Consider the following 13,145-nt stretch of genomic DNA (forward strand, 5'->3'; position numbering starts at 1 on the left):
CGGCCTGGCGGGGAGCGCCGTGGGCGGAGTTCCCGGGCCGGCAGCAGCCGCAACCCTTCGGCGTGGGGCGGGAGGCTGCTGGGGGTGCTGGTGCTGTGCCGACCGCGACTGGCTCTGCTGGAAGCGGCCTCCTCCGGTGGCTGGGACAGCGGGCATTTTGGCGAAGGTGCAGGTGTCCCCTTCCTCCTTTAAAGTGAATGCCGAGCCTGTCAGCTCGGGTTTGCGCCTGTCTTGATGGCTGTTAGCCTTCTAGTGCTGAGAATGCTAGCTCTTGACGGAGCCAGACTTTCTAATAAAAACAAACAAGTCCCAAGCAACATGCATGAACACCACCCCCCTTTTTTTTTTTTTTTTACAATCACAACTGTAGTATGTGACGAGGAAGGTGCTAAGGTATGTGTGAGAATACTCCCTGTGATTCCTTCCCTGGCTTTGGCCTGCGTGATGAACTAGCAGTCCTGACAGTAATTATCACCTGGCAGCTGTGGGTATCTATATTTTGGCATCCAAATTCAGCTGTCTTATGTCTGGCCTTTCAAACATGCCAAGGGCCTGTAGCTCTCACTGATGGTGATGCACATTAAGGTGCAGGTCTTGGGCAGTCACCAAAATCATTGGGATAGCCAGAAACTTCAAATGGAAATTTCTTCTTCATGTGATCAGTCTTCAAGTTTATTATTTAAATACCTTTTTTAAATAATGGACTGGCAGACAGTGGCAGAAATGTGCATTTTTGTACTCTTCACAATTCCGTGTGACATGAACCAGTTGTCAAAACTCCCTTTCTTTAGAAATGTCAAGCATCTTGTTGGTTTCTGTGATTGTATAGTGGCTGTTTTCACTAGATCAGAAGACTAGTTAGAAATGAACTAATATTTAATTTTAACTTTAAAAAATAGTTTTAAATTCTTCATAGATTAATGAAGACTGAATTGGTAGTTCTTCTTATGGGATTAGTTTCAGATGTTACAGATTAAATAAGCCTCTTGTCTTTCCACAAAAGAATTTCAGTATGTGGAGCTCTAAATAATGTTCTCAGTAGTTTTGTGAACAAAAAGCCTGCATGCAGGGTAGGGGGGGATTTTTTTAGTGCTCATAGTGATGCCTCAGAGTTACTAAACTAAAGTAACTAAAGATACCAGGGAGATCTGATTGCCACTGGAATTTCTCTAATAATAGCAGTGTTTTCTTAAATGTCATGGAGAAGAGTTTGTCATTGATTTTGCTGGCAATGTTAGGCCAACCAGTACTTCTTTGAAAACCTGAAGCTGACAAACCACTTCATGCCTCACTGTTGCAGTAGCATCGTCCATACTCAGCACTGCGGGCAGTGCAAGGCCAAGCCAGAGCAAGAGGATACATTTCCAGGCTGTGGGGTAGGAGCATCAACAATGCAGCCTGCTGCTGCTTGTGCTAACCGAGGTGCAGCACGTGCAGGATGCTCTAACTGAGCTGCCTTTAAGCTGATCTCTGCCAGGTCATTTGGACTGGCATCACTACTAGATGAGCTTGTTGAATTCCAGCTCTGCTTTCTTTATCCAGCTGCTGCTATAGCTATAGCCATACCCAGAGATAAGAGAGTTTGTGCTCCCACAAATCTTAAGAGTGAAATGTAAGACCATTTGAAGACTGGAAGGAAAAAAAAAAAAAAGCACTAGCAGCTTCTTATAGGCAGTGAACTGAAATTAGGTGTTGGGTTTTCCCAACTCTTCAGTGTGTTTTTATGATAGAACCAGAAATTCATTTGATATTCAGTGCCTTACAGGACTATCTTTTATTTGGAAATCATAGAATCATGGAATTTTGGGTTGGAAATGGCCTTTAGACATCATCTCTTCTGGTGTGTAAAGTGCTTGGAGATGCAACACAAGGGTGTTCCTCACTATGTACATTTTAGGTGAGATAAGAGCCTTGCAGACTCACATAGTGTTTTTACCCACAGAATCTCACTGTAAATCCTACACCAAAAATATGTGAAAGGGCATTCCCAGTGAATCTGATGGATCCCTTTTCCACTTCAATTTTTCCTGTGCCCCTTAAGTGCTGTTGATGTCATCTGCTACCAGCTTAGATAAGAGGACAAAGATGGAAGTAGTATTTTTTCATTATGAAGTGTCCTATTTTGGTTCTTTGTTTTCTTTCTGTTATTCTTCTGCATTATTCTGCTGCTCTTTGTCCTTGTAGCAAAGCTTCGTTAACCAAACTCATGTTTTGTGAACTATCAGCACTATGTTTTGGAGAGTTTAAGGTTTGTAAGCAAACCATGTTACCTAAGGTATTCTGTGTTACTGGTAGTACTTTTTGGTCTCACCAGTTTAATTTGATCATATCTCTGATGCAGCAAGTACTGAATTAAAAAAGGAACATTGAAAATATTGTTCCATCTAGCTGTAAGGGAAAATGAGGAAGCCATGAGTGCATTTTTATTTATGAGGATATTTGAAGTTTTTTTTCCCAAGATGCTTAATAGTAATTGCTGCTGAATCAGACTGTCACTTTTTCCTTCCCCTGCAAAATTGAGAGGCATTGAGATTCATTGTAAAAGACAGGACTATCAGCATCAGATTACACCTGTGTAAAGGTAGTCTTCATCATGTTCATGAAGTTCTAGTTATTACTTTAAAGGTCATTCAATCTAGTTTTAATGAGTAATCACACAAACTTAAGGTTTTCTAGCATGAGGTCAGGTTTCCATCAGAAACTTCAGAAAAATCAGCTATACCAGTCTGATTCAATACTACTGTTCAGAAGCAAAAAGGCAAATATGAAATTAGTTTTGGAAAGTAATTGCTATCAAATGTTATTTTTCTGTTAGATTTTGAGCTTTGAGTCACCAGAACTGATCATCTTTGTAGAATATGCAGCTCCTAACAACACTGAGCAGTATGGCAATTTCTGTTACTACTGGTGTTATATTTTAAAAAACAGTGATTTTTATCATTCATGTGCAGTAAAATATATGCAGACCTTTCCAAAGTTCCAACAACATGTTAGACATGTAAGATGCTTTGCCTGAAATAGTTGTTTTTAAATTAGGACAGTTTCATATAACGAATTCCTTTTATCCTATCTTCATAGCATCTTTTTCATACCACTTGAAGTTTTTTTCAGAAGCTTTAGTATAAATCACTTTTAGAATAAGAGTGAGAGCTAGAACCCAGTATCTATTGCTCCAGAATATTTTTATATACCCTCAAGTTAGGATTCTCATATCATCACAGTGGTTTCAAAGATATTGTTGACAGATTCAAGGTGAAAGAAGGAAATATAACTAGATGGGGAAATAAATGTACACATCACAAGAATTTCAGAATGCATACTTGCAGCATGTGAAAGAATCACTTTGGCTCAGTTCTGATAAATGGTTCCTCGGCACAAAACTGAAACATGCTATCACCAAAAACTAGGAGTAGAGTCAGCATTTGTATGCTAGGGAATTCACTTTGGAGAGGACTGACAGCTTTTCTGGTGGTGCAGTGATTGAAGTCTTGTACCTGGGTACGAAGCTCTATTAGCTGGAAGGAGCTACAGAAATTGGTTCTGTGGGACAGTTCTAAGCATGTTTATAGTGCAGAATGTAAGCCCATGCAATAATTGCAAATGTATTTTTTAATCTCTCATTTTCCCTTTTTTCCTGGCAGAGGGCTGTTAAAAGATTATTACATTGGGTACCTGGAATTTGGTACTCTTTCACTAGTGTTCCCTCCCTTTGTCATCTGTCTCCACTTGTGCTCTACAATCAGAGTAAACAAGGCTTTTAAAAGTTATTAATATCACAACAGCTTATTTATATTTGGTATTAATAGGCTCTGAACACTTGGTTCCATCACTCAAGTCCTATCCCAAGGGAGAGTCTTTCTATTATATTTATGTTGGAGGTTGTGTGACCTTTTTCCTTTTTCAAAGTTAGGACCTGTGTATTTTATCTTAGAGCAGAAGTGTTTTGGGACTCAAGGCGTCTCTTATTGTTTGCCTAGCATTTAGTGCATGAGGACACTTAATGAGGCTTCAAGCTGTACTTTTACGTAGCCTGAAAGTATTTTTACTATGTGGAAACCTGCCTTTGTCTCTAGATTGCACAACCTCTCCACCTCTCACTGGAGGACTAAGACTTGGTAGTACAAAAGAAAGACATCAGTATGGAAAACTTCTCTATTTTGAGAATGAAGGAACAAAGGTGGAGAGGGGGCCAGAGTTAACAGCGCTTTGGTTTCTCTACAGCCCTGAAGTGAGCTCTCATAGAATGTGCTTAGTAGTCTAACATTAGTGTGAAAAGGTCTGCTCTACAAAAGGAAGGGTCACACCTTTTTTACCAACCACAGGGGAAAACTGGCTGGACTCTTAGCCAGAGCTTCTGCTTGAACATCTGAAATAGTAGGGAGTCAAAACCACCCAAATTTGTCAACAGACAGATAGAAAACCACTATTGTCTGGAAGATTAATCTTCATCTGATCTTCCTGTGCCAGTTGATTTCTGTTTCAGTTATCCTTTTGTGGATGAGCTGCATGGGACAGATCTTCAAGGTGCAAATCTCAGCGGGACAATGAGAAGCTTATTCATTCACATAACTAAAACAGGTGTTGCCTCTAGATATATTAGAGGTGATGAAGCCATTACCTCACCAGTCACAACTGATATTCTGTACACTTGTTGCACTTTGAGTGTGCTGTTAGGCGGGATGAATTAACTTTTATTTTGACTTTGCATTTTTCACATGTTTTCTTGAAGGAACATCATACAGTTGGAGTATCTTGGGAGGGATGTGCATCAAACATCTAGACCATAAGGACCTTCTATGTGTTTGGAACTAGGTACCAGTGCACCACAAGACAACAGTAGATGATGACAGGTCCAAAACCAGTGAATGCGATTTCCACCCTCAACCACCCCCCCCCTTTGCCTTCTTTTTAATTCCTTTTGATATAGTCAGCCCGTAGAGCTCACTGACACAGTTTATTAGTGAGGCCACTGCACGAACTGTGGTCTCAGGTGAGGAGTTACTTTGGCACAGAAGTGACTCTTGCCTTTGGGCAGTAAACAAGCCAACAAAACTTCTGGAGTTTGGAGAGGATCCTGACTCAAAATACATGGGTTGTGTTAGACTCAATCCTTTACTTTTATGATTTTATCTTTAATGACTAGAGTAATATATTGCATGACTTTCCCTCTGCCCCTAAACCAAGTTATATATCGTTATTTTCACAGCAGATTAGCAGGCTCCATGGGAACAGTTTGTCTGAGCAGCAGCAATTCTGTGGCCTCATTATGACATTTATTGTAGTGTTGGAAACAAAAGATCAATATATCGAGTATTAAAAGTAAACAAATGTTATTGTCTACAACGGAAGCATTCAGGACATCTGAATATACTTTTTGGTGTTTTTCCTTACACTGTAAGGGCCCTGGCACTAATACCTCTTGAACATTTTGAACACAAAAACATTGTCCAAATACTCTCTTACATGGCAACTACATAATTTTTCTTTTCTGCTTGAAAGTCAATTTATTTATTTATTTATTTTATTATAAAAGGGTGGATGTTAAGGGCAGGAAAATGATCTGGTAAAATGTGTCTTTTTTTCATCTGGCATGAATATAAAAACCTTTATGGCTTACATGAGTATAAAAGTCTTTCTGGGTCATTTGTTCAGGCACAGTAGGGAAGGCCTTTCCATATGACTTTCTTTGGGAAGAAGATGTAAAAGGCATCCAAAGAAGGAGCATATTGAGGTATGTGGAGCTTTGCTGTTTCTCACCCACAGTGGAGACCAAAGGGAGTTGAGCAGACATGAAGTCTGCGTTGTTCCTTTCAATTAAGAAATGAGTGTGGAATTGTGATTCCAAGATCACTGATTTTCCTTATGATCCCTGTACATTGCTAAGAAGATAGATATGTAATCTAGTCTGAAATGAGAAATACTGACAGAAGAAATGGTAAAAATGAAAAAAAACTCCACTCAGCTGTTTAGTCTTGATTTTGCTGTTGGATGGATGTGCATAGCTCATGATAACTGTAGTGAGTTTGAATTTGGTTACTTGTAGATGCATTTCTGGGGTTGTTTTGGCAGTGGAGAATACACAAGGCTTCTATTGCTTTCTGCCTTGAGTATCGAAACCAAGAGAATAATTATTCACTGTGTAACTGTTGTATTTGATGGTGTTTTAAAACTAAAGAATGAAAGCTGAACAAAAGGATAAAATGCCAGCCTAATGCCATCATGAGATGACAAGTCAAGAACCTTTTGTTCTGTTATTATGAAGGCTTTTACTGTACCTGTTCTGTTTTCTTGTGGTTACTTCTAAGAAAGATTTTGTGGACAGAGCTGGTCAGGAATCATCAGTAAAATTACTTGAAACAAAATTCTCAGAACTGAAACTTCCCTTATAAATCTTATCTGTTATGATGGAAATATTAGGAAGGTTTTATAGCCTCAATGTATTTCTAGTCAATTGAAGGTTGGCTTTAAAGGAAGAGAGATCAGGATCACAAATTAGCTAGTAATTTAGGTTGAACAGTCTTTAAATTTGCATCCTAGTGATCATGCCTTTATTTTTTTGAGCCTTTGTGTATCAATGTACATATTCATGAAGGGATGTTACAGCTGACATAGATCTGACTCTTACTCTCATCTGCTTCCACCTGTCTTTTCCCTCTGAGGCACAGAGCTGTTACAGAACAGGTTGTCTGCCCAGGCACTCCAAAGGAATTTTTTCCCTATATGATCTGCTGAATTCACCTGTTCCAGTAGCAAGGGAGCTTCAAGGCTGGTGTTGTTGGTTGAACTTCACTTACTTTTCGTAACGGTATGATTAACATCAGATGGTCCACAGCAAAATGTCCCCTTTTCAAAAGCTGTGGCATCAGATTCATTTTGAGGTCACTTATAACACTTTTTTTAGCCAGAAATCATTCTAAAAGTGTCTGCTCTAGGGGAACTTAATTCCTATCCTGTAATAACATGCTTCTTAGTTTGGTGGGTACTGAAGCAGAAATCATGCCAAGGTGCTGTAGGTGGTCTTGGCCCAAGATCTCATTTAGGGCTGGATCAATGCCTAGGATGATGTTGAGTTTCCTGCCCCACCTTCAGTGATGGATTCTGACTCTGAAGTGTTTTATCGAAGGCAAAAGCTTTAACTTAATGTTTCTTTTTTCTTTTACAGGAAATGAATATATAGTATAAATACCTGTTTCCCAGTGGCACACTGCAAATACTGGCTCTGCAACTTCATTTCTAGTTATTCTAAATTGCACTTAATAATCCATGGATCAGTTTATCTTTCTGTTCAGTTGCTTCCCCAAAAATCTAATGTTTTTTCCATACATACTTGAGTCTAATGAAAATACGATGTCTTTTAAACTTATTTTCAAGTTCCATCAGCAGTCATTATTTTTGATGCAGAAATTCACTAGTAAAATTTGGGGGCCTAGTTAACAGTGATCATAATGAAACTTTCAGGACATAAACATCCGTGAAAGCTTTGGATTTCATGTGTTAATTTCTGAGGAACTTCACTGATAAAATTATAATGAAATCTCCCACTTGCCAGTTTTGTAGGGGTACTAGGATATAAGGTTGCAAAACAAATGTTACTGCTTCTTGGAGTCTCAGTAATGTGAGAAGGGTCTGTCTTCTCGAGGTGAAACCTTCTTGTACCGTAACTTTATATTGATGTTCTGATGTTACTAAAATGGCTGAAGGAAATGGAGTAATCTTTTGATTCAGAGGTTATTTCAGACAGCAAGGTTGTGCTTCCTGTGATCCTCAGGAAGAGAGTATCTCTGTGCCTCATTTGCTGAGATGGAGGTCAGGGTAAGGACAATATGCTGTAGTCCATCTCAGTGGTAGAACAGTGACAGTCCTAGCCACTGCCATAATATGAATTTACCATAATATAAAAATTATAAACTTTTAATCTGTTTTCTAGCTTATTAGTAAAATTTAGTCCTCAATTTATCGGAGGTTTATCTCTAGTTGTGTTATTTCACTACTTGCATTAAAAAGGAGGTCACAGAATCACAGAATCATTCAGGTTAGAAAAGACCCTTGGGATCATCGAGTCCAACCCTCAGCCCGACTGTACAAAGTTCTCCCCTACACCACATCCCCCAACATCTCATCTAAATGACCCTTAAACACATCCAGGGATGGTGACTCCACCACCTCCCTGGGCAGCCTATTCCACTGTCTGACCACTCTTTCTGTGAAAATTTTTTCCTAATGTCCAGTCTGAACCTCCCCTGTTGCAGTTTAAAGCCATTCCCTCTTCTATCGCTAATTACCTGTGAGAAGAGACCAGCACCAACCTCTCTACAGTGTCCTTTTAGGTAGTTGTAGAGAGTGATGAGGTCTCCCCTCAGCCTTCTCTTCCTCAAGCTGAACAGTCCCAGCTCCTTCAATCTCTCCTCATAGGATTTATTCTCCAGGCCCTTCACCAGCTTGGTTGCCCTCCTCTGCACTCGCTCCAGCACCTCGAGATCTCTCTCGCATTGAGGTGCCCAAAACTGGACACAATACTCCAGGTGTGGCCTCACCAGTGCAGAGCACAGGGGAACTATCACCTCCCTACTCCTGCTGGTCACACTATTTCTAACACAAGCCAGGATGCCGTTGGCTTTCTTGGCCACCTGGGCACACTGCTGGCTCATGTTCAGCTGCCTGTCAGTGAGAACCCCCAGATCCTTCTCTCCCTCACAGCTCCAGCCACACCTCCCCCAGCCTGTAGCCATGCAGGGGGTTGTTGTGGCCCAAGTGCAGGACCTGGCACTTGGCCTTGTGGAAGCTCAACCCGTTAACATTGGCCACCGGTCCAGTCTCTCCAAGTCTCTCTGTAGAGCCTCCCTGTCCTCATGCAGATCGACACTCCCACTTAACTTGGTGTCAGCTGTGAACTCACTGATGATACACTCTGTGTCTTTATCAAGATCATCACTAAAGATGTTGATCAGAAATGGTCCCAACACCGAGCCCTGAGGAACACCACTTGTGACCGGCCGCCAGCTGGATTTAATCCCGTTGACCACCACTCTCTGGGACGGTCCATCCAGCCAGTGCTTGATCCTGCAGACCGTTCGCTCATCCAGACCATGAGCAGCCGGTTTTTCTGTGAGAATTCTATGGGGAACTGTGTTGAATGCTTTTCGAAAATCCAGGTAGACAATATCCACAGCTTTTCCCTCGTCCAGTAATTGGGTCATTTTGTCATTGAAGGAGATCAGGTTTGTCAGGCAGGTCCTGCCTTTCATAAACCCATGCTGATTGGGCCAGATCCTCTGTCCATCATATGACTTGTAATGGCACTCGAGATGACCTGCTCCATGGCATTGAGGTCAAACTGACAGCTCTATAGTTTCCTGGATCCTCCTTTCTGCCTTTCCTGTAGATGGGTGTCACATTTGCCACCCTCCAGTCCAGTGGGCCCTCCCCAGTTAACCATGACTTCAGGTAAATCATGGACAGCGGCTTGGTGAGCACATCTGCCAACTCCCTCAGCACCCTTGGGTGTAACCCATCTGGTCCCACAGACTTGTGTGCACCCAAGTGGTATAACAGGTCTCTGACCACTTTTTCCTTAATTGTGCTGACCTCATTCTGCTTCCCTTCCCCATCTCCCAGCTCACGAGGCTGGGTGTCCAGGGAACAGACAGTTCCACTGCTAGAGACTGAGGCAAAGTAGGTGTTGAGCACCTCAGCCTTTTCCTCATCCTTAGTTGCTATGTTTCCCTCTGCATTCAATAAAGGAGGCAGATTTTCGTTAATCCTCCTTTTGTTGTTAATGAATTTACAGAAACTTTTTTTATTATCCTTAACAGGTGTAGCCAGGTTGTGCTGTAGCTGTACTTTGACTCTCCTAATGTTCTCCATGCATAACTTCACGACATCTTTATAGTCTTCATGTGAGACCTGCCCCATCTTCCAAAGGTCATAGATTCTCCTTTTGTTTTTGAGATCCAGCCAGAGGTCCCTGTTTAGCCAGGCTGGTCTCCTTCCCCACCCATTTGTCTTCTGGCACGCAGGAACAGCCGCCTCCTGTGCCTTTCAGACTTCTCTCTTGAAGTGTGTCCAGCCTTCCTGGTCTCCCATATCCTTTGGGGCAGCCTCCCAAGGGATTCTGTCAGACAGTCTTTTGAACAGGTCAGAGTTTGCCCTCCAGAAGTCCAGGGTGGCAGTTTTACTAACCCCTTTCTTTGTTTCTCCAAGGATCGAAATCTCAATCGTCTCACGATCACTGCACCCTAGATGGCCTCCAGCCTTTACCTCCCCACATGCTCTTCCCTGTTGACAAGAAGCAGGTCCAGGAGGGCACCTTCCCTGGTCGGCTCCCTCACCAGCTGTGTGAGGAAGTTATCCTCCACACAGTCCAGAAACCTCCTGGACTGTTCCCTCTCTGCTGTGCTGTGATCCCAGCAGATACCCGGGAGGTTCTAGTTCCCCACAAGAACAACGGCAAGTGACTGCGAGATTTCTCCCAACTGTTTGTATAAAGCTTCCTCCACCTCACTGCTTCGGCTGGGGGCTCCATAGCAGACTCCCCAGCAAGATCTGCTTTATTGGCCCTTAACCTAACCCAAACACTCTCAACCCCATTATCTCTATACTTGATTTCTGAGCTCTCATAGCATTCTCTTACATATAGAGCCACTCCACTGCCTCTCCTTCCCTGTCTGTCCCTCCTGAAGAGCTTGTAGCCATTGATTGCAACACTCCAGTCGTGTGAGACATCCCACCACCTTTCTGTGACAGCTGCTATCTCAATAATTCTCGTGGTGCTTCATGGCCTAGAGCTCCCTCTGTTTGTTGCTCATACTGCGTGCATTGGTATAGATGCACTTGAGATGAGCTCATGAATCCGACACCCTTTTGTGACTGTGGGCCCCATTCCCTACCACACCCTTCGCAGGTGCTTCCATGATTTCTAAATATCTATCACTTCTCTCAAATGAAGTGGCAGAGGGAGAGCCCTCACTAGTCCACCATCCTTCAAGCCTTGGCACGCTTCCCTTGAGCTTGTTCCCAGCAGGTCCAGTTATCTCCCCCTCCCCCCTCATATCTAGTTTAAAGTGTAGTTTAGGTCTTTCTTTATTAACACCACAGTAGTAACATTTCTAAGTAATGACAAATGGCATTGCTTCCCTTACTGCATAGCTTTTATGGAACACCTGTAAGATACATGAAAGCTTCCTTTATGCTAGAAGTAAACTGGTGGGGAAGACTTCTTTATTGTTCAACTTGGAACCAATTTTTCTATACATAGTGGTGACTCTTCCTTTGCAAGAAATATGTGTGCTTCAGTAATTTTTCCTGTGTTTCTCTGGGTACCTAATACAACACACTATTATGTAGGTTTTGGCTGTGGTGTTTGCTGAAATCTTATTCTTGGGAAAGCCACCTAGGATTTTTTTTGTATACCACAGCTAATTTTTAGATACTATTGATGATTGTTTCATGAAACAGCTGGTTCATGAGATATTTGATTGGATAGTCTGTAATGTGTAGAATCCAGTTCAGAGTCTGAGTTAAAGCCACACTTTGTAAGCATCATCAGAGTGTATTAGATTAAGCAGAGGCACAGCTAATGTAGAGACAGGAAGAATTAACCTCAAAAGTCCTCTGCAGAAAAGAACTTATTAAAATGAGAAAATTGTCTCAGAATGAAGCTAAAAGCTGCAAAATAGATATTTAACTGGTAATGTTCTTAAAGAGTTGTGTCTGAACACAGCTGAAAGCATAATAAATCCTGGCACATGTAATATGAAAATAGGCAGTCTTGGAAAAAAAAGAAAAGTCAGGTATCAGCTAGCTGAAGGAATCGAAGCTTTTGTAGAATCCTTTTTCAATATTACATCAAGAACCAAAACCCTGCAGAGGGTCTGTGCAGCCAGATGATCAAGTTATTAGTGTAAAAGAAGAACTCAGAAAGAGCATGGCTACTGCAGAGAAACTGAACAAAATGTGTTTTCTGCTAATCGGGAAGATTACCAAACTGAAATTCCTTTTTTGGGAGGCACACAAGAGGGCTTGACCTAAAAACATTCAGAAATGAGATTGCTTACTTGCTAAGAGTAGCATCTGATCTCATGCTTTGAACTCCCTGGCTACCTGAAGCTTGGAGGGTGCCAAATTTTATGTCAGTATTTAAAACAAGAATGACCAGCCTGACATCCATACCATTCAAATTTATAGATACTGTAACAAAGAATAAAAGATGCAGAAGTAAGTAGGATCAACTTGGGAATAATCAATAGGACTTCTTTAAAGATAAGTTCTGTGTTTAAAACCTCTTGGAGTTTACTTGATGGGGGCAGGAAAGGTGGCTAAGATTTAGATTCCCAAGAGATTTCTGGTAAAGTCTGACATCGAAGGCTTTTGAGCAGCCATTGGATGGGAATGCAGTAATGGTTTAAATGGTAGGAAGAAGTGTAAAAAACTGATTTCTTTGCATAGGAGGGAAGTCACCAGCAGAGTTTTTGAGGGTTTGGTCTTGGGATCTGTGCTGTTCAGTATAGTTATAATGAGTGTGGTAAAGGGAGTGAGTAGTCATATGAGAAAGTTTGTTGACGTTACGGTTCTTCAAGGAAGAAAAGAGGAGAAGAGAGTGAAGGAGGCCTGTATAGAACTGAGTGAGTGGCCACAGGGCAGCAGGGAGGGTTGGAGACTGCATACAGGAAACAGGAGGGCACTTCAGCCTGGAAGAGACATGAATAAAAACATACAAAAGAATCATGCAGATGGCAGGAGACCTGTGGGTCTTCCCATCAGAGATGACAGAGGATGTCTCTAACAGAGATGTAAGAGCATGTTGTAGATGAAGATGTTTCTAAAGAGAACCTAGAGAGAAATCCTTTGGCAGTTACAAAATAGACTGTGACAAGCTCAGGAAAACACCTGAAAAAAAATAATTGGAAGAGTATTCGAAGGAAAGTATTAAATATGATTGCACTATTCTTACAATTCTCTGTCATCACTGTTGGAGGTGGAATACTGGGCTATAACACTGGTGTCTATAGTGGTATGGCCATTGGGCTCTTATCCAGGTGCTTGAACTGCTGAATTTGATACATGAGATTCATTTTCATTCATACATAAATAAGTATATAGGGAGTTAATGTATATATTTAGCTGTAGATAAGACAGACTTTCTTTGT

The sequence above is a fragment of the Athene cunicularia genome (genome assembly GCF_003259725.1).
Source record: "Athene cunicularia isolate RWA chromosome Z unlocalized genomic scaffold, athCun1 chrZ_part1, whole genome shotgun sequence".
In the NCBI taxonomy this organism is placed as follows: domain Eukaryota; kingdom Metazoa; phylum Chordata; class Aves; order Strigiformes; family Strigidae; genus Athene; species Athene cunicularia.